This window comes from Desmodus rotundus, chromosome 1 (assembly GCF_022682495.2).
Source record: "Desmodus rotundus isolate HL8 chromosome 1, HLdesRot8A.1, whole genome shotgun sequence".
Taxonomy (NCBI): Eukaryota; Metazoa; Chordata; class Mammalia; order Chiroptera; family Phyllostomidae; genus Desmodus; species Desmodus rotundus.
The window spans coordinates 129219611-129242517 of record NC_071387.1 but is presented as its reverse complement, the minus strand read 5'-3'; the positions used below and the strand labels follow the sequence as shown (position 1 = coordinate 129242517).

The 22907-nt window shown below is 39.4% G+C and overlaps 1 pseudogene; it reads right to left on the bottom strand.

Moving 5' to 3' along the window:
• Nucleotides 1-200: 200 nt before the first annotated feature.
• On the bottom strand, nucleotides 201-18351 carry LOC112314726 (regulator of nonsense transcripts 1 pseudogene; annotated as a pseudogene).
• Nucleotides 18352-22907: the final 4556 nt, after the last annotated feature.

Genomic DNA, 22907 nt, shown 5'->3' with positions numbered 1-22907 from the left:
ATCCCAGGTCCACCAATCAGTTCAGCTTTGAGAGACGGGTAAAGAATATTTCTCAGTACTCCTTTGAAACAACCTTTAAAAAACAAACCGGAAACCGCAGACAACGTATTTTCTAGAAATGAAAGCCCTCTCAGAACACAGGCATGGGCGCTTTCACTGATTAAAATGGAACAGAACTGCATCTTGGCGAGCCCAGGGATCTACTGCGGCGCATCCACACACGAGCCGCAATGACGTCTGCTTTCCCAAGCAGCTCCCTCAGAGGTGCGCTTCAGGACGGGGTACCGCTCTCGTGCACAAATTACAGAACCCCGTCTCATCCTTCAGCTGCTGCAGCATCTGGAATTCTGTCCGGCAGGCTATCCCTGTTCCTGGGCGGGTTGTGCAGGGCCGGGAATGACACTGGAGAGTCACGGCCACGGGATTTTCAGCCAGCTCGGGTGGATCTTGTCGGTCAGCTCATCCATGACTGTTACTCCAAGCACATGTGAGCCCAGGCCCGTTGCCTTGCTGAGCCAGGTGGTAGACGATGGTGGCCAAGGTCACTGCTTTCCCGGTGCCCGGTCGTCTCTGGATCAGGTTTAGAGTCTCTGCAGCACAGTTTTCACAGCTTAAACTGGAGAGTGGTTGAGGTCCCGGAGCTCTGGAACGTGAAGTGCTTAGGCAGCTGGCACTTGGTGATCACATGCACTTCATGGCCGAGCAGTTCGTGGCAGATGTGGCCCCAAACAGAGGTGTTGTCCGCAGCCAACATTTTCAGTGCACCTGTCGAATGAGGTTGACTTCCGTACAAAATCCGCCGGGAAGTCATGAGTCATCTGCACAGGTGCACGCACGCTGCTTTGCAGCTCAATGGCCAGCTCACTGCCCTAGTTATCAGGGACCTTCAAGATGCGGCTATTTCTTTCTACTTGGGTGTCCGGTCTGCTTTGTTTCACCAGCACAGATCACCTCCCTGCATGAGCCGCACGTCCCTGAGCCAAATTATGACTGATCTTTCATTGCCAGAATCCCTCTTGGGCAAACCAGTCTTGTTAAGGTCCAGGCCCCACCTGACCATGATGTTCTCCTGAATCTGGGATTTTTTTTTTTTCAGTTTCTAATTGTAATTGGCCTGCAGCTTGAACAGAGGGTCAAATAGTGTTCTGGTACTGCTAAGAGCCCTGGAAATGCAGAAGGAAGTGCTCCGGCTGATTGTCCACATTCCATCCCACTCCTCCATGTCCTCCAAGGAGGTGGAAGGATTTTCCTCTGGGTCCCCTTCAGCTTGTTGATCTGCTGGGTGGTGACCTGACAAGCCCATGACTACTCCTACTTGGAAGGGGTCTTGAATAGCCAGACGGGATGCACTGATCCTGGATCAGGGGCTGCCACTACCAGCTGTCCCAGCTGATGGCCTTGAGCCTGCTCTGATTGGAGCAGGGCTGCCTGCACAGCAGCACCACGACCAAGTGGCCTAGAAAGGAATGAAGCTAAGGAGGAAAACTCTTGTGGCAACCACCATTGGAATGCTTCAGAGCTGTCTCCTCCAGGAGCCCGTCCTAATGTATTTTGCTCTCATGAGGTGATTTAGAACGTGGGTGACCGAAGTATACCCCCACTGGTAGCAGAACCACTTCCTGCTGGTGATGCAGTGCTCCATGCCAGCTGGCTTGTGCATTCCTCAGTGACTTCAGGCACCTGCAGGGAAGTCCTTCATGTAATAGGTGTATGTTCATCATCTTCACAGTTCAGCTCGGCTAACAATCAGCTGGTCTTGGCCCTGCTATCATCAATGGAGGGTTCCGCAGGATTCCCTGACTCAGCCCACCTGCACTTGAAGCTGTGGGATCACTCTGCCCACGTGGAAAGGGCTTCCGGTGCTGCCAGCTCCAGACCACCGGGGGTGGTCAGCGTCTGGCTGGGGAGGGTGAAGTCAGTGAATGAGAACTCGGAACCCTGCTTGTCGGCAGCGCCAAGCAGGTCAGCCTCCTCCTTGTCCAGGAAGGTGAGCATCTCTAAGCTGAGCCCTCGTGCCTCCGGGCTGTGGTGCCTCCACGCTCGTGGTGCCTCCGCGTGGAGCGTGCTGAGGCTGGCTCCGCGGTTGCAGCACTGGAGCCAGACGCGGCACCGAGGCCTAGGCCGCCAGGCCAAGAGCCGCGAGTGCAGAGCCTCTGCCACTGCTACCGCCGAGCCCCTCAGAGCCGCCTTCGGCTCTCAGCACCCAGCAGGAGCTACCATCACCACCACCTGTTGTGAGTAGTTTTTAAAATTTTACCTATTCTGGCCGCTGTGAGGCGGCCCCTGTTGCATTTTTATTTAATGTATTATTATTTTTCTTTAGTTTTAGAATTGCCTTTTTATTCATTTGGTATAAATTCCAGTTTCCTGGTTAACTTCATCTTGTCATCTATTATCTTTATTAATCACAGCTATTTTAAAGTCTGTCTGAAAATCAATACGCACATCACATGTCATCAGCTTATTTGTTTTTTCCCCCTTTATCTTTTACTTTGTTTAGCTGCTATTTTTTTTCACTGCCTGACTTATGGGAATTATGTATAAAATTTAGAGGGGTCCTAGAAAATGCTGTCTTTCTCAAGACAGGATTTCTTTAGCTTCTGGCACACAATTAGAATAGGCATGGATTACTCTAACCCACACAGACTGAGCTGATTCACAGCTGGGTTTCAGTCTTTGTAAGCCTGACCCCTTTCTAGCTTAACCTCACTCTTAGACTGTAGCCCTTCTATTCTGTGTCCAGTGAATACTTCAGGGTTTTTTTTTTTTTTTTTTAAATCAGAATTCCATCCTTTTAATGGCCCTTTAATCCCATTTTTAAAAATCTCCCAGAACGATGAAACTGACAAAACTTCTGCATAGATTTTCAAACTCCAGCAGCTACTTTCTGCCCTACTTCTATACTTCTTGATCCACACTACTTACAAATTGGCAAATGCCTCAAGAGGAAAAGAAGCTCAGACTTTTGGGCTCAATTCTTTGAACCCTTCTTTCTAGAATCTTGACCTCTGAGGTCTTGGCTGTGTTGATGCCCTTGAACTCCAATTTTAATCTTCCCATGACCATGAAATTGCTAAAGTTTTTTAAAAGACTATTGACTACTGAAAGCAAAAACAATAATGGAATATGTTGAATTGAAATACTTGTATATGGTGAGGATACAAAAATTGAGTGGGGAGTAAATGCAATTATACCATTATATAGTTCTTGAATTGTTCCTTAAGTAGTATTATAGTATTCGAATTGAGACTGTGGTGAGTTAAGTGTGCGTATTTCCGTCTTTAGGGTAACCACTAAAACACACACAAGCAGGCAAACAGGTACACACACATGGGTTGCTGAAATGCCAATAAATTAGATTAAATTGAATGATAAAAATTACTCTCTAAACCCACAAGACAATAGGAATAAATGAACAATGGTACAACTAACAGATGGGACAAATAGAAAACAAGTTGAAAAAGATAAATAAGCAAATAAAAAAAGATAGTAGAATTAAACTAATCTGAACAAAACTATAATTACATTAAATGTAAATGCTCTAAATACTCCATTAGAAAGAAATGAATTATAAGATGAGATAAAAATCAAGACCCATCTACATTCTGTAATATCTAAAATAACAAGTTATATTAAAAGCGTGCAAAAAGATATACCATGAAACACTAAGCATAAGTCAGCTGGTGATAAAGTGAAACATAAGTCTATCCTATGCCGTAGCAATTCCACTTCTAAGTATTCAGCCAGGAGAAGTGGAAACGCATGTCCATAGAAACATGTATACTAGAATGTTCATGGCAGACTTCATTTACAATAGCCAAAATTTGAATAGCCAAAATGTGAAAACAATCCAAAGATTCATTCACACAAAAATGGATAAAGCAATCATAGTATATTTAAACAATGGAATACTAGTTAACAATAAAAAAAATACACTTTTGACTGATAAAACAGCATGGATAAATCTCAAAACTATTAATGATGTGAATGAATGTAGATGCAAAAGAATACTTATGTATCACTTCATTTCACGTAAGTCCCAAGAACAGGCAAATCTATCCCCTGTTAAGCAAACGAACTGAAAAAGAGGAAGGAGGGAAATCTCAGGGGTAATGAAAGTGTTCTCGATGCTAATTTGGGTGGCTGTTAGATGGAGGTGTACAACTGTCAAAATCAGGCAGCTGCACACTTCAGATGTATGCACAGTATTTTATGTGACTTGTACCTCCACAAAAGTTTAAAGTACAGCATCACTTCAAAACAAATCTGGACTAAGACATTATTTTATTTGTTTCTTTATAACAGAAGATACTAGGTACATGCAACTTGTAAAAAACAGATTCTGAAGGTAGAGTGACGCTTCTTGCTATCTTATTTTAGTGGGCCATTCACAAATAATTGAATACGTGATTGAAACCACATTGACATATTTAGTAGATCAGTGAGTTTCTTCTTCTAATCATGATGGTTTTCACAGAACTTTTAATTTTAGGTCCAGTGCACATCTCATATGTCCAAATTATTGGGTAAATGGGAAGAAAAAGGGTTTGGTTTAAAGAATAGTGTTTGTGCTTTGAGTAGTACATCAAAACTACATAAAACATTAAATGAAGTAGTTATCTACTCAGACTAAATAAACATGCATTCACAGTTGTTTTGTATTTGGGACTGAAATAAAATTTAACTAGAGACTTTTGCCTAAAAAGAATTTAAGATAATATAAATATTTTCAAATATTTACAGTAAAGATGGATGTAATGTATGACCAGAGAGGAGTTCACAGTAGAGAAATGTAAACTAAATTAGGGTCAAATGGAAATTTGAGAAGCAGGATGAAAAAATTCACTGGAGGTCACAGCAACGGATTGGACATTAGAAACAATAAGTGAACTTGCAGATAACTCCGTGGAAATAAGCCAAACCGTATAGCTCAGAGAGACAAAAATACAAGGAGCTGTATTGACCTTTACATTGTGGGGCAATTTAAAGTGTACAATTCGATGTTTTGACATATGAATATACCTGCAAAATTTTATGCCCATTTGTAATTTCTCTTCCTAATCCTCTCCCTGGCTCCCCATCAACCACTGATCTAAGTTCTGTCACTAAAGGTTAGTTTACATTTTCTAGAATTTTTTATAAATGGAATAATGCAGTATGTACTTCTTTGTTGTTTGATTTTTCTTTCACTTGGAGTAATTATTTGGAGGGTTATTCACGTTGTATGTCTATCAAGAGTTCATTCCTTTTTATTGCCAAATAATGTAATTTTATTTAATGAATTATTAAGCCTGGTAAAAGTAAGCTATGATAAGAGAAAAAATGATTGCTTTAAATGGAAAGGTGAGGAGATGTATTGGAAATGGCCTTCAGAGAATTTTCTGTGGCATGGTGCTGGTAGCAGGGTGCACACATACGTCAAAACCCACTGGAATAGATTGTTAAGATAATATGCATCTCAGTGTATGTAATTTATACGTTACGAAGAGAAAAAAGGCAGGTATGAAACACAGTCAGGCATCTGCCCGCCTGCCATCCTAGTTTGTTGATAGTCTCATGTGCTTGAGTCAGTGATTTCCTTATAGTGTTTCTGATTATTCAGAAGTCCCATCTTTAGACATATTTTTAAAGCATTTCCCTCTGATTTAACTCTTTTGTTAAGGCAGATTTAAGAAAAGTGTATTTTATGACAGGCTTTATCAAAACACTCTAACTAAGTCAATCATTACTTCCCCCAAGTTGTTTTTAGGGAAGTAAAACCTATGCCCCAAACTAAGTGTAACTATAATAATGCCCAAAATATATTAGCATGGAGTTGCTAATGTTAAAGCCTCATTTTTATAATTTCTTCTGGATCAATAAAGTATAATAAAATATCACACAATTGTGATATCATGTAGACTTAAATTTTGTCATAAAAATCAAGAGATAGTATTCAAACTAACTTGCAACTCAAATAATTTGAATTAAATAACATATTTTTATTGGATGACAAATGATTACAGTGCAGGTGTTCATTTATTCATTCACCATTTGTTAACTACTTTCTGTAAGAGTAAATGTAAGATTTTATGTGCTTTACCTACTTTTGGATATCTGTGGTCTTTTCAGTAATAAATATTAGCTTATATCAAAAAGTGATTGCATGATATACAAAATTCAATATTCGGCTGTATGTAATAACGTTACACCCAGTATTGGAATAATATTGAATATATTCGGTACTTAATACTGCATCAATATTAAGCTAGGTGTAACCTAAGGAAAGGGTATTGGATTTATCAGAGCCTTCAGGTGCCTGCATCACCCCCTATAAAAAACCCTTTCCTAACTATGTTCAGTCTTCTATTTGGTTTAAATACCATTAATTTTGGCAGAGCAAAAATGTGCAATGTAGTGTTTAAGTGTCTTTGAAAAATAATTACCCAACCAGATAAACAAATCTATAGTATCCCATCCTGAGTGTTTCCCCTACAGGGTTTTGAACACTGTGACTTTACATTTAGAACATCGATGCAATAGTCATCATTTAATTATAATTTATCTTTATACTTGCTCTTTTTATTTTGAAATTTCATCATCTGATGCTCTGAATCACCTAGGACGGGACCAGGGACCTCAATCTGAGTAAGCTAGTCTCCTGCTACTGAAAACTCTAACATCAATTTCCTTAATGGAAAGATCTTTGTCTCCAGGACAATTTCAAACTCCTGGGCCCATCAGGCCCTTTGAAGAGTGGCCCCTTTCTGTATACACCCTGACCGTGTTCTGTCTCCCCCACTTGCTCACCACTCCAGTTTGTTGATCAGGCCTTCCCTCTGGCCCTGCAGAGTGCCGAAGTCATTCTGCCACTTGGGTATTAAGAACATTCTTCCTCAGATCTTCACAAGTTTGGATCTTTATTATCACTCAATCCAGCTTAATTGTTACTTCTTTTTATTTTTCTGCAGCTTTATTGGAGTAAAAATTACAAATGATATTAACATTTAAAGGGTACAACATGTTTTGTTATATGTATACATTGTGAAATAAACACAACAATTAAACTAATTAATGTATCCATTACCTTGTACGGTTCCCAATTTTTCTCTGTGTGTCATAACAACACGTAAGATCTGCTCTTGTAGCAAATCTCAGCTCTACAATACCGTATGCTAACTACACTTACCATGCTGTGCATTAGGTCCCCAGGCCTTATTCATCCTGTATAACTAGAAGTTTGTACTTCTACTGACATCTCATTTCCCCACCTCTCAACCTTGCCACCATTCTACGCTCTGCTTTTATGAGTTTGGCTTTTTAGATTCCACATGTAAGTGAGATCATGCAGTATTTGTCTTTCTGTGCCTGGCTTGTGTCACTTAGCAAAATATCGTCCAGGTTCATCCACATTGTTGCAGACGGCAGTACGTCCTTTTGGATTGGGCGAGACAGTCCCTGAAATTCCCCTATGCAATTCCCTTTCCCTGCCCCCAGTCTTTGTATTGCTACCTGTGTTATTATATTTATTGAAACTATAACTCTTATATAATTTGTACGTTTTTTTGTACATTTCCCATCTCCCTTTATTGGATTGGAAGCAGGGCTGTGCATTGCACAATTTCAGAGGCGTGATAAATGCCATTATTACTAGTCCCTAAAATAGTGCCTGGCATAGCAGGTGCTCCAGAAATATTTGTTGAAAAATTAACTCTTGAATTTAATGGTTTTGAGAGGCAAAGGTAACTGATGAGTTTATTTTAGCTATAATCTTTTCCATTTTTATTGCTCTGCTGATCTCTTGCAACCCCCCCCACCCCCGCACAACAAAACCCTAAATTGAAAACACAGTGAAAATAACTAAATTTCCTTTTTTGAAAATTATATCTTATTGATTATACTATTACAGTTGTCCTGACTTTACCTCCTTTGCCCCCCTCGTCCCAGCATCCCCCACTCCCTCAGGCAATCCCCACACCATTGTTCATGTCCATGAGTCATGTGTACAAGATCTTTGGCTGCTCCATTTCCTGTACTGTACTTTACATCCCCATGGCTATTCTGTAACTACCTATTTGTACTTCTTTATCCCCTCACCTCTTCACCCATTCTCCCCCACCCCGCTCCCATCTGGCAACCATCAAAATGTTCTCCATATCCATGATTCTGTCTCTGTTCTTGTTTGCTTTAGTTTATTTTTTAGATTCAGTTGTTGATAAATATGTATTTTTGCCATTTTATTGTTCATAGTTTTGATCTTTTTCTTCTTCTTAAATAAGTCCCTTTAACATTTCATATAATAATGGTTTGGTGATGATGGAAACCTTTAGTTTGTTCTTGTCTGGGAAGTTCTTTATCTGCCCTTCAATTCTAAATGATACCTTTGCTGGGCAGAGCATTCTTGCCTGTAGGTCCCTGTTTTTCATGATTTTGAATATTTCTTGCCAGTCCCTTCTAGCCTGCAGAGATTCTTTTGAGAAATCATCCCACAGTCTTGTGGGAACTCCCTTGTAGATAACTAACTTCTTTTCTCTTGCTGTTTTTAAGATTCCCTCTTTATCTTTAACATTTGGCATTTCAATCATGATGTGTGTTGGAGTGGGCCTCTTTGCATCTATCTTGTTTGGGACTCTTTGCTTCCTGGACTTGCATGTCTATTTCCTTCACCAACTTAGGGAAATTTTCTTTCACTATTTTTTCAAATAGATTTCCAATTTCTTACTCCTTCCCTTCTTCTTCTGATACCCCTATAATATGAATGCTGGACCTCTTGAAGTTGTCCCAGAGGCTGCTTATACTATCCTCATTTGGGGGATTCATTTTTCTTCTTATTGTTCTGATTGGTTGTTTTTTGCTTCCTTATGTTCCAAATCATTGATTTGATTCTTGGCTTCATCCACTCTATTGTTGTTTCCCTATAAATTGTTCTTTATTTCAATTAGTGTTTCCTTCATTTCCGACTGGATCTTTTTTATGCTGCTAAGGTCCTCACTAAGTTCAGTGGTTTGAAGTCTGCATCTGATAGATTGCTTATCTCCCTTATATTTAGCTCTTTTTCTAGAGTTTTGATTCGTTCTTTCATTTAGGCCATGTTTGTTTGTCTCCTTGTTTTGGCAGCTTCCCTGTGTTTGTTTCTATGTATTAGGCAGAGCTGCTTTGACTCCCTGTCTTAGTAGTATGGCCTAATGCAGTAAGTGTCCTGTAGGGTCCAGTGGCACAGACTCCCCTATCACCCAAGTTGGGTACTCAAGGGGCACCTTCTATGTGCACTTAGTATACCCTCCTCTCATAGTTGAGCCTTGGTTGCTGTTGGCAGCTCAGTGGGAGAGACTTACCAAGGGTAGCCATCTGCAAGTACTGGCTATGACCACTGACCACCACCCTCCACCCTCTGTGGAGGATCAGCTGTGCAGGGGCAGGTTGGTGGTGCTCTGACATAGTCTGTGGATGCCCACTGGGTGCACTTGCCCCGGGGTTCCCCAGGTGGTGCAGGCCAAGGTCAGCCCCCTCCTGTGTTTTGATGGCTGCTACTCATGCTGGATTTGGAGATTCCCAGGGGAAGCCAAGTTGTAAGTCTAGGCTAGCTGCTGCTACTACTGGGTCTGGGGCTCACTGAAGCCAGCCATTGCTTGTTTGATAAGATTTAGGAAGTTATGAAACTTGAGCCAAGATTAGCCATTCATATGGAAAGCAGCTTGGGTGGGCCCGCAAGTTGTTTGGGGCAGAGTTTCTGATGACATCCAAGGTAGGTCAAACAGTGTTAGCCAGGTTAATGGAGTCTCAGATAGGTCACCAGCTTTACTTGAGTGTTTAGAAAAGGGACAATGGCCTGTGCTTGCCTTGATGCCAGAGACTTAAGTTTCTTTCTGTATACTACTGGTGCCTTGCAAGCTGCTACCCTGGTGCTGGAGTTCAGAGGGAGTGAGCCTGAGTAGGTGAGTCTGTGCATGGGTTCTTTAAGAGGAACTGCTTGGGGCTGTAGAAGTTTCTTCCATTGACTCAATCCCTGCTGGTTTTTGCAGCCAGAAGTTGTGGGGACTTACTTCCTTGCACAGGAACCCTGGGTTGGGGTGGCCTGGTGTGGGGCTGGGACTCCTCGCTCCAGAGATATCCCTCCTGAAATTTTATCCATCACATGTGAGTGTGGGACCAGCCCATTCCACACCTGTGCCCCTTCTACCAGTCTGGATGGATGTGGTTTCTTTAATTACGTAATTGTCAGATTTCCATTCAACTCAATTTCTTAGCAGTTCTGAGTAATGGTGTTCTATATTTTAGTTGTAATTTTGATGTGGTTTTGCAAAGAGGTGAGCCATGTCTGCCTATGCCACCATTTGACCAGAAATCTATGTATGGAATTTTCCCCCCAGATCTCTTTGATATAAATTACAAAGAAAAGAATTGGTCACTTAATGGAATTGCTTAAGAAAGAAATTGCTTAAGAATGATGTGCACATGTTACTGATACTTTAATATTAATAACTATAAGCAGAATATATTTCTTCATGTTTGCCATTAACATTTGGATCTGTATTTGTGTATTAATCATAAATAACTAATGTGCTACCAGTAGGAGATATTACCCATCTTTATAAATCTTTTGGGATAAGACTACTTTGCTAGGTAGATCAGATTTCATAATTATTTATATGAGTCTTTGAACTGAAAACTATTTCTCATTCTCAAACACTAAATACATTGATGAAAACTAATATCACATTTTATTTAAAAGGATGTAGAACATTTTTTTATTTTTAAATTATTTAATTGTTGTTCAATTACAGTTGAGATGTAGAACATTTTTGAGCAAAATTTAAAGCAAACACAATGATATAGTTAAATTGAAGAAAATATGGGTTTGTGAATTAAAACTTCAAACAACCAGGATTTTAAAATTTAAAATACATTTTCCATCGTGTAGAATATATTTATTCACTTTTAACATAAAAATCATGCATAAAATCTTTTTCTATTTTCAATATCCTAAGAAATATTTAAACACTGCAGGGAGAGATTTTTTTTTTTAAATTCTGCCTGATATGGGGACTCAGGGATGAATGGACATGGGAGCTTTGGTCAGGTTAGTTGAACTTGGCCTATCTGACTAGTAATTGATCTTGAGTACATACATACATTTCATTCCCTGGAATTTATAACGACCACAAAAAACCCAACCCCTTCACCTTCCAAACCCATCTACAGAATACAAATGCTGCAGCCAGTGTATTTTTTTTTTAAATAGACATTTTATTACACCAGAGCATTTCCTCCTTTTTCTCTGTGGTATCATTTGAAGTCTGCTTTTTAAAACAGAAGTTGAACAAATGAATCCTTCTGTCCTCACTTTCAGTTGTCAGCAGTGCTTCAGTGTGAGATGAAATAAATTGCCAAGCCCTTTCATCTTCTATAATCAGCTCTGCACAGCTGAGTACACCCACAGCCCTGCATGCCGCCTCTGCCAGCACTTCATTCTCTGTGGAACAGGAAGTCTTTGTTAGTGCCACATTTCCAGAGCTTTGCACAGGACTGGGGTTATTTTGGTTTCCTCCCCTCTTTCTTGCTCTCTTGCCCCTTCCACCTACTTTCCCCCTCCCTGGCTGCCCAGTGAAGGTGCAGTCCATTTTCTATAAGAAAGAAGTTTTTAGGGAGTAATATTATTTTTAATGAAGACATGTCTGATGTGGGTTTTTTTTTACCCTATAACACAGTCATGCAAAGCTTCACTGCTTTAGTCATATACATATCGGCAAGAATTACAAATTGAATATTACTTGCGGGAGCCTGAAATCATATCTTTATCTTTTTAAAGTGCTTCATTTTTAAAAGCATAGAAACAACATGTTTATATTTCTGCCATAAAGACAGGACAGTCACAGAGATTTACTTACTACAGTCTAGATACTATCTTTCCAGCACCCAAACCATGTGTTGATTTATTGGGAGCAAAGCAGAGAATAACAGCTTGATGAAGGGGCTAGAAATAAGTGCCTGATAGTTTGGGGATTTTTTGGCCTTGAACTGATTCATTTTAAGACTACCTTCCCTCTACTCCATGTGATTCTAGTGGGTGCTTCAGTAGGTGATTCTTCCTCCTTCTCCTCTTTCTCCTCATCTTCCTCCCAGTTAGTAGCACCGCTGATGCTTGCTGAGTGGTTGCTAGGTGTCAGGCCCTGCTCTAAATGCTTTACAGGCTTTAACTCAATTACTTGTGCAACAACATGATGAGATAGGTACAGTTTATTGCCTCTATTCTCCAGATGAAGAAACTGAGGCACCGCTTGGCTAAACAATTGGCCTAATGTCACAGCTTGTAAGTGGTGGAACTGAGATCCAAATCCAGACTTCTGCTCTTATCTAGTACACTTCTAGTGCTGCTCTCAGGGTGGGCAGATGACGTTATCCTGACCCCTGGGCACAGGGATTGGTTCAGGGCCAGGCATGTGTTCCAAAAAGAGGGAGATGGCTCAGGTAGAGAGGTGCACATGGCATCTTCCCGCAGGGGTTACACAGCCAGCAGGACTGATACCTGGACTGATAGGGGACATCATGCCTATATGTGCAAAGATAGGGCTCTGAAGGTATTTACTGAGCTCTGGTACAGCTATCCCTGATTCAGTTTACCTCAGGGTGTTTTTGGTTTTTGCTTTAATGTGAGCTGATAAGTTTCCTTTGTTTGCTAAAGCCAACTACATTTGGATTTCTCTCACTGAGAGAAGAAAGGTTGTTGAGTGATAGAGGGAAGAAGCAGAAGTTCCAAAAATTACCAAATGATGTTGGGTGCTCCCCCTCTACCTACACATGCTATAGCCCCCAGAGCCATATTCGAATCCACAGTAGCCCTGCAAAAAATGATAGGGTCCACTCAACTAAGCCACTCAATGCTTACAAAATGCCTTTTTGAAATAAGAAGATATGCTAACCGGGAAATGTGTATTGATCTTTTAAATTTGAATTTCTAAATTTTAATTTTATCTCAAGTATAAAGGGACAAGAAATGAATTGGTTTCCTATCCACTTGCTGGTGAGAGAGACCAATGACAATTGGAAACCAATTACAACAGACCAGAAAAGGCAATTCCCAGGGAACGTCTTTCTCTGGACGGCTGGTGGACACCAAGAGAAGGAAGTTATTTCTCCTCGGGCTTTCATTCAAATTAGCTCTTTCCACAAGACCAAACTCTCCCTATTTCTTCCTCTTAGTGCCCAACCCAGAATGCAGAGTTGGAGATATGGAGAAGATCACAATGATGAGAACTTGTCTGAGTTTTGCAGAATTCCCTTGTTTTATGAGAGGGAATTGTATTGTAATTATGCTTATTCCAGCATCAATCACAGTCCCTTGCATACCACAACTTACATTTATGTGGTGGTTAATTTTAGGTGTCAATTAACCACAGGGTACTCAGATTAAATATTATTTCTGGGTGTGTCTGGGAAGGTGTTTTTGGAGGAGATTAGCATTTGAATTAGTGGACTCAGTGAGGAAGATGGTCCTCCCCAGTGTGGGTGGGATTTATTTATTATTTATTTCTTTATTTCTTTATTTCTATTTTATTGCTTATGCTGTTATAGAGTCTCACTTCCCCCCCTCACTCCCCTCCACCCAGCCTGCCCCCCACTTCCATAATCAGTTTCTTCATATTGTCCATGGTCATGGGTCCTTCACATATATGTTTTTTGACTAATCCCTTCACCTTCTTTCAATCAGTCTCCACCTCCTTCCCTCCCCTATTATAGCTGTCAGCCTGTTGCATGATTCTATGCCTCTGGTTCTGTTTTGCTCCTTAGTTTATTTTCTTCATTAGATTCCTCTTATAAGTGAGGTCATAAGATATGGGTCTTTCACTGACTGGCTTTTTTCACTTAGCATCATATTCTCTAGTTTCACCCATGCTGTCCCAAAAGGAAGAAGTTCCTTCTTTCTTTCTGCTGCATACTATTCCATTGTGTAGATGTACTGAGCTTTTTAATCCACTCATATACCACGGGCACTTAGGCTGTTTCCAGCACTTGGCTATTGTAAGTAGTGCCACTATGAACCATGGGATGCATAAGTTCTTTCAAAGTGGTGTTTGGGGATTCTTTGGGTATATTCCCAATCACTGGGTCAAAAGGTAGTGCCATTTTAGATTTTTGAGGAAATTCCATACTGTTTTCCATAGTGGCTGCACCAGTCTGCATTCCCACCAACAGTGCACTAGGGTTCCTTTTTCCCTACATCCTTGCCAGAAGTTGTTTGTTGATTTATTAATGATAGCCATTTTGGCAGGTGTAAGGTGATATCTCATTGTGGTTTTAATTTGCATCTCTCTGATGGCTAGTGATGTTGAGCATTTTTTCATCTGTCTGTGGACCATCTGTATGTCCTTCTTGGAGAAATGTCTATTCAGGTCATTTGCCCATTTTTAATTGGATTATTTGGTGTTCAGTTGTACAAGTTCTTTATATATTTTGGAGATCAAACCCTTATCTGATGTATTGTTGGCAAGTATGTTCTCCCATACTGTCATTTTCATGATGGTTTCTTTAGCTGTGTAGAAGCTTTTAATTTGATATAGTCCCATTTGTTAATTTTATCCTTTATTTCCCTCACCCTAGGAGATATATTGGCAAAAAAAATTGCTATGCAAGGTATCTTAAATTTTACTGCCTATGTGTTCCTCTAAGACTTTTATGGTATCCCAACTTATATTTAAGTCTTTTATTCATTTTGAGTTTATTCTGGTTCATGGTACAAGATGGTGGGCTACTTTCATTTTTTTGCATGTACCAGTTCAGATTCCCAACACCATTTATTGAAGTCTTTACTTCATTGTATATTCATGTCCCCTTTGTCAAATACTAATTGACCATAAAGATACAGGTTTATTTCTGGGCTCTCTATTCTGTTCCATTGATCTATGTGTCTGCTCTTATGCCAGTACCAGACTGTCTTGATTACAGTGGCCTTGTAGTGTAGTTTAATATCAGGTATTGTGATCCCTCCTACTTTGTCCTTCGTTCTCAAGATTCCTGAGGCTATTCTGGGTCAGTTTTTCTTCCATATATATTTTTGGAATATTTGTTCTTGGTTTGTGAAATATGCCATTGGTATCTTAATAGGAATTATATTGAATCTATAGATTGCTTTGTATAGTATGGATATTTTAATGATGTTAATTTTTCCAACCCATGAACACGGTTTATGCTTCCACTTATTTGTATCTTTCTCAGCCTCTTTCTTCAGTGTCCTGTAGTTTTCAAAGTACTGGTCTTTTACCTTCTTGGCTAAATTTATTCCTAGGTACTTTACTTTTTTGTTGCAATAGTAAATGAGATTGTTTTCCTAGTTTCTCTTTCTAATAGTTCATTATTGGTATGTAAATATACCATTGATTTTTGAATATTGACTTTGCATCCCGCTACTTTGCAGAATTCATTTATTAGGTCAAGTAGTTTTTTGATGCAGCTTATAGAGTTTCTATGTACAATAACCTGTTGTCTGAAAATAATGAGTTTTACTTCTTCTTTTCCAGTTTGGATGCCTTTTATTTCTTCTTCTTGGCTGATCGCTATGGCTAGGACTTCCAGTACTATGTTGAATAAGAATTGTGAAAGTGGACACTCCTGTCTTGGTCCTGATCTTATTAAGGGAAACACTTTTCGTTTCTCCCCATTGAATATGATGTTGGCTGTGGGTTTGTCATATATGGCCTTCATTATGTTCAGGTATGCTCCATCTATTCTCACTTTGCTGAGAGTTTTTATCATAAATCGGTGGTGGATTTTATCAAATGCTTTCTGTGCATCTATTGATATGACCATGTGATTGTCTTTCATTTTGTTTATATGATATACCACATTTATTGATTTGTGGATATTATACTATCCTTAAATCCCTGGAATAAATTCCACTTCATCATGGTATTTGATCTTTTTTAAATGTATTGCTGTGTCTGGCTTGCTAGTATTTTGTTGAAGATTCTAGCATCTACGTTCATCAGACACACTGGCTTATAATTTTCTCTCTTTGTTGTGTATTTACCTATTTTTGGAATTAGGATAATACTGGCCTCATAAAATAGTTTGGAAGTCTTCCCTCTTCTTGAACTTTTTGGAATAGTTTGAGAAACATAGGTGTTAATTCTTCTTTGAGTGATTGGTAGAATTCACCTGTGAAGCCATCTGGTCCAGGGCTTTTGTGTGCTGGGAGTTTTTTGATTATTGTTTTGATTTCACTAGTTGTTATAGGTGTATTCAAGTTTTCTGATTCAGTTTTGGAAGATTGTATGTTTCTTGAAATTTATCTATTTCACCCAGATTTTCCAATTTCTTGGCATATAGTCATTTGTAGTATTATAATTTCTTACAGTCCTTTGTATTTCTGTGGTATCTCCCGTTGCTTCTTTGCTTTCATTTCTGATTGTACTTATTTGGGCCTACCTTTTTTCTTCTCGATGAGTCTGGTTAAAGGTGTGTTGATTTTGTTTATCTTTTCAAAGAACCAGCTACTGGACTCACTGATCTTTTGAATTCTTTTTTTAGTCTCTATGTCATTTATTTCTGCTCCAATCTTGATTATTTCCTTCCTTGATCTCACTCTGGGCTTGGTTTGTTGTTGTTTTTCTAGTTCTTTTAGGGGTAAGGTTAGGTTGTTTATTTGAAATGTTTCTATCTTCTTTTGGTAGGCCTGTGTTCCCTCTCAGGACTGCATTTCCAGTGTCCTACGGGTTTGGGGTTGCTGTGTGTTCATTTTATTTGTTTCCAGGTATTTTTTTTATTTCTTCCTTGATCTCATTATTTACTGATGCCTTATTTAATACCACGTTATTTAACCTCTATGTATTTGAATGTTTTGAGTTTTTTTCTTGAGGATGACTTCTAATTACAAGCAATTGTGATCCAAGAACATGACTGATGGAGTTAAATTTTCTTGAATTTGTTAAAGCCTATTTTGTGTCCTACTGTGCACTCTATCTTTGAGAATGTTTTGTGTGCTTTTGAGAAGAATGAATATTCTGCTTCTTTGGGATGAAATGTTCTGTATATATCCATTAAATCCATTTGATCTACTGTGGTGTTTAAATCTGACATATCTGTTGATTTTTTGTCTGGAGGATCTGTCCATTGTGGACAATGGGGTGTTGAAATCACCTATAATGGCTGTATTGCTATCAATCTCTTTTTTAAAGTCCTCCAAGATTTGTTTATATATTTAGATGCTCTGCTATTTAGCACATATATGTTTATAGGGGTTATATCTTCTTGTTGGATTGATTCCTTAGTATTATGTAGTGACCTTTTGTGTCTCTTGTTATAATCTTTGTTTTGAAGTCTATTTTGTCTCATAGAGGTAATGCTACCTGAGCTTTCCTTTCGCCGCCATTTGCATGGAATATTTTTTTCTAGCCCTTCACATTCAGTCTGTGTAAATCTTTTGTTCTGGGGTGGATCTCTTGTAGACAGAATATATGTGGATCAGTTTTTCTTACCCATTCAGCTACCCTGTCTTTTGATTGGAGCATTTAATACATTTGCATTTAAGGTTATTATTGATAAGTACTTATTCATTGCCATTTTTTCCCTTTTGTATCTGTATTCCTCTCTCTCTATTTCTTCTTTTTCTTAAAGCAGTTCCTTTAACTTCTCTTGCAATGCTGGTTTGGTGAAAATGTATTCCTTTAGCATTTAAAAATTTTTGTCTGGTAAGCTCTTTATTTCACTTTCCATTTTAAATGGGATCCTTGCTGGATAGAGTAGTTTTGGTTGCAGGGCCTTGCTTTTCATTACTTGGAATATATCATGCCAGTCCCTTCTGTTCTGTAGTATTTCTGTTGAGAAATCAGCTGACAGCCTTATCAGAGCTCCCTTACAGGTAAGTAATTGTTTCTCTCTTGCTGCCTTTAACATTCTTTCTTTGTCTTTAAACTTTGCCATTTTAATGGTGATGTGTCTTGGTGTCAGCCTCTTTGTGTTCATCTTGATTAGGACTCTGTGCTTCCTGAACCTCTGTAACTCTCTCCTTCACCAGATTAGGGAAGTTTTCTGCCATTGTTTCTTCAAACAGGCTTTCTATCCCTTGTTTCCTTTCCTGTCCTTCTGGTATCCCTATGATGTGAATGTTGTTGTGTTTCATGTTGCTCCAAAGCTCTCTTAGACTATCCTCATTCCTTCTAAGTCTTTTTTGAATTTTGTTGCTCTGACTGGGTGTTTTTTTTCTACCTTGTCTTCCAAATTGCTGATTTGTCCCTCTGCTTCATCTAGCCTGCTTTTAATTCCTTCTACTGTATTCTTCATTTCTGATAATGCATTCTTCATATTCAACTGTTTCTTCTTCATAGTCTCCATGCCCTTTTTCATGCTGGTGTAGTTCTCATTAAGTTTCTTGAGCATTCTTATGTCTGATAATTTGTTTGCCTCAATTTCACTTAACTCTTTTTCTGGGGATCACTCCCTTTCTTTCATTTGGAGCTTGTTTCTTTCTCTCCCCACTTTAGCTGTGTCCTTTTTTTGTTTGTTTGTTTCTATGTATTAGATAGACCTTCTTTGACTCCCTGATTTGAGGGTGCACGTATGTGGTAGGTATCCTATGGGACCCAGTGGTGTAGACTCCTTGCTCTTCTGATCTGGATGCTCTACATATGCCCTCTGTGTGGTTTATATTGGCTCTCCTGTTGTATTTGGACCCTGATTGTTGTTGGCATCTTTGTTGGTTGGGTCTCCCTTCTGGTTGGCTGACTTAGAGTCTCAACCCCCACAATATCTTGTGCACTGTTTTACAGGTGCTGTCAGAACAAAGCAGAACAACACAAAAAAATGAAACCAAAACAAGCAAAACCTCCTCCCAACAACAACAGCAATGTAATGATAAAAGATCAGAGAATAATAAAAGTGAAGAGAAATGGAATATTAAGAAAAAGGGAAAATAAAGGAAAAAGAATAAGGGCAGGCCAAAGGATGAAAAAATGATTATGGGAGGAGAAAAGGGAAGAGAACTAATACAAATAATGAATTGAAAATGGAAAACAGGAAAAAGCTACAAAGAAAGAAAAAGAATAACTAAAATAAGAAAAGGAAAGATGAAGGGAACAATGGGGCAATCCAAGGTGGGAGTAAAATAAGAGATATAAAAGAAAAAATAGAGCAATAAAAATAGAAGAAAAAGAAAAATACAATAAAAATAAAAATGTTATGAAAAAGAAAAAATAAAGGAAATAATGAAAGAGAACAGAGTGGAATTTGTCTCAGTAGGGTTTAGTGTTTGCCTGCTGGGTTCTCCCTTTGGATAAGGCTTTGATGTTGTCTGAGGCTAGTTTGAGCCAATGTCAGGTGCTCTCCATGTCTATCCCTTGGCAGTCTGTTGGAAGTTACAAGTGATCCATAGTCTGTGGCTGTTTCCTCTGGGTTTGGTTGTGCCCAGGTTGGACCCTGCTGCTCTGCAAAGTTGGGTTTTATCTGCACTGGGTTCAGGGGTATGTCAGCAAATGACCCAAGTCACCACAGGATCCACCTCTGCCTATCTTTGCCTGCTGGTCTGCTGTCAGTTTTAGACTAGTTGCAGACCCAGCTGTTTCTGAGAGGCTACTGGTGGAATTGGGGGGCATGGGACTGCTGAATCTCCCATGGTGTTCAGGGAAGATTCAGGGAAGAGGGTGGGTGTGTTCCCCTGCCCTTGAGCCACTAGTTTGAGTGAGTCTGAGTTTTTTTCCCTGTACTCAGCAGGGCAGGGCCCCTAGTAGGCTATGGGTGGAGTCTCTAGAGCTCAGATTTGGGACTGGAGGGAATGTTTCTGTGGGTCTCCTGTATGAGGGAAGCACCAATCTGTGTCCTGGGAAAGTGTATGGCATGGTGGCACACTACAGCCTGTCTATGACACCCCCTGGTCTGTGTCTGTTGCTGTCTCCTCAGCAGGGGTTAAAAGTCAGGATGGGGAAAAGAAATAGAAAGGAAAAGAAAGACAAAACAAGACAAAGAACAGAACTAAATATTTAAAAAGAAAGAAGGAAGGAAAAAATGCAGGATATGGTAGACAGAATTCCAGAAGTTCTAGGGAGTGGTATCCTACAGGGTAAGGCAATTGCTTTTCCCCTGGGAAGAGCTTGCTCTTCTTAAGAAAGATAGGTGCTGCGGACTCCAGGTATATCCTGGCACAGAAAACCACACAACCGCTCCCCCACATCTTTCCCCAGTGCTTTCTGCTCCAAACTCTCCTCACGCAACTCCAGTCTGCACCACCCTCCCTTCACTGGTGCCCAGGATAAGGGGTTGCGAACACAAAATCTGTTTTTTGGACCCTTTAAGAATTAAGAAAGAAAAAAATTGTGGCTTTGTCTCTAGCAGGCCTCAAGTCTTCCCAACAGAGACAGACCTTGTGGTTTTTCACCACTGTGTGGTACATGGTCTGATGATCCTGGCACTGGCTCTCTGTGCTTCAGAGCCCAGCCTGTGGTCCCAGCCTCTCTACCCTCAGGGGGAAGCTCCAGCAGTTGATCCACCACCTGGGCCCGCTGCCCTTGTAAAATGGTCATCCCTTTCAACTGCTTCACCATTCCTACTGATCATGGTGTTGTTATTTCTTTCCTGTCCTCAGTCAAAAGTCTCTTTTTCAGGTAGTCCTCAGTTTGTTTCAAGTGTCCAGTCTTCTCTTCAGTTCCAATTCCAATTTGGTTCTGGGTGAAGGTGTGTGCCAAATCCTCCTACTCTGCCACCATCTTGCCCCTTGGGTGGGTATCATTTAATCTTTTGAGGTCCTGAATAGAACAAAAGGGAGTGGAGGGAGGAATTTACCCCCTTTTCCCTGCATGCCTGCTTGAGCTAGACATCTCATCTCATCTCATCTCACCTTCTCCTGCCCTTGGACTGGGATTTATACCACTGCTCCCCTCATTCTAAATGCCTTTGGACTTGTACTGAATTATACCAGTGGCTTCCCCGAGTCTCCAGCTTCCATATGGCATATCATAGGATTTTTCGGCCTCCATAATCATTAAGCAGAATCCTCATAATAAATCTCCATATATCTATAGATATCTATCTACATACATATATGTCCATATATAGAGAAATGTTCTATATCTATATATCCTATTGTTTCTGTTTCTCTGGAAAACCTGATTAATACAATTTCTTAAGCACTCCCTAATTCAGGAATTATTAAAGAACTTCATGCACATTATTTCGTTTAAATTAATTTTGGCCTATGAGATGGATACTATTATTATCACCTCCATTTTACAGATGATAAAACTGAGGCACAGAGCTGTGAAATAAATTTAGCATTTACCCAGGTATTATGTGATAAAGCAAAGATTTGCCCAGGTGGTTAGCTCCTATGCCACACTGTTAATTATTGTGTTATGCTGACTTTTCTTAGAGAAGGTACCTTTTAAATATTTGTTGAACTGAACTAAAATTGTTGAATTTACCATGTGGTTTGGCTAGAAAGAAAATAGGTCTTTTGTGTTATGAAAAATAAATTGCACTGCCCAGCAGGTTATAAGAAGTAGCCGCAGTCAAAACTCCTCCATCCTCCTGAGGCTTTGGTTATCTTCAGGTAACTCCAGTCTGCAGAATTACTTTACTATCATTAGTATACATAGTTAAATATTTACTAGGAAAAATTAATATATTTAAATTGTTTAAAATTAAGCTGACCACTAATAGCTCTGCTTTTCAGAGACTTTCTATGTTATTTTACAGCTTAAGAACATTTTAATGACCAATAAAATTACTCCCTAGATCCTAGCAATTTTCAGGTTTTGATATTATAGCTGAAGATACAGTGAGTCATTCTTAAATTTCCAACTGCTCACCATTGATTTCTGAGTTGTCTGGTTGATCTTTACATTTGATAAAAATAATAAATAGAAATTCTGCAGAGGTAGATTATATGAGTAGGGACTCCCCAAAAATGAATTATCTTCGGGAGGGTGGGCCCCTTGTAACACATGCTCCCACCACTAGGTGAGTGGTCTGGGTACCCATCAGTATCAATACACTAGCTGGTGTGGTTTTAAGGGGCTTTGTTTGACTTCAGTGAATTTTTTTTTGAAGACCCTTTCAGTGTGTTTGCCCATTTCATGATGGGTGATTTACAAGCACAGTGGCCCACACTGTGCTGAGTATTCAGCAGTTTTCGAGCAAATACTGCATGACCCCTGTGCCACACGTCCCTAATCACCCGATCTTTCCCTCGGGTGACTCTTTTTGTTTCCCTGGATGAAAAAAGTCCTCAAAAAGATGTGGAAGAGGTGAAACAAAAAACAGCAGAAGCACTAAAAGGCATCAAAATCCAAGAGTTCAAAAAGTGTTTTGAGCAGTGGAAAAAAGCCTTAATAGGTGTATTGCATCAAATTGAGAGTACTTTGAAGCTGACTGAAGTTTAAATACGTGAGAGTAAATATACAATTTTTTAATAAATAAATTCTGGGTTTTTTTGTTTCCCCCTCGTACACAGAGCAGGTATACTTTATACAATCGGGCATACATTTAAGACATGGATTTCTGTAGAATGAAAGGTTACTGCACTGTATTTATATGGATTTATCTGATTATAAGTCTATGTATTTAGCTAACATTGAGGGAAGGGGTCAAAAGATTTTACACTTGTAAAGTTGATTATAATAATGGCATCATTAAGTGTTTCCCTATATAAATAGATTTTTATCAAGTTTCCAAAAATGTTGATCTATTTCTATTTTATTTACTTAATATATCTATATAGGGACAGATGTTTAATTATGCATTTCAACCTCTAAGATATGGTAGAACAGTAGGCCTTTGAATAGATTTCTGATTGTTTGGAGATTAAGCATCAATTAAGACTGTTTATCTAAATTCAAAGTACTCCATCAAACAATTCTTAGTTACGTTTCAAAATGGAAGAAATGCAAAAAAAAAAAAAGATAGTGATTTTAAGCAGATATTATAGCCACTGTATACATATATTA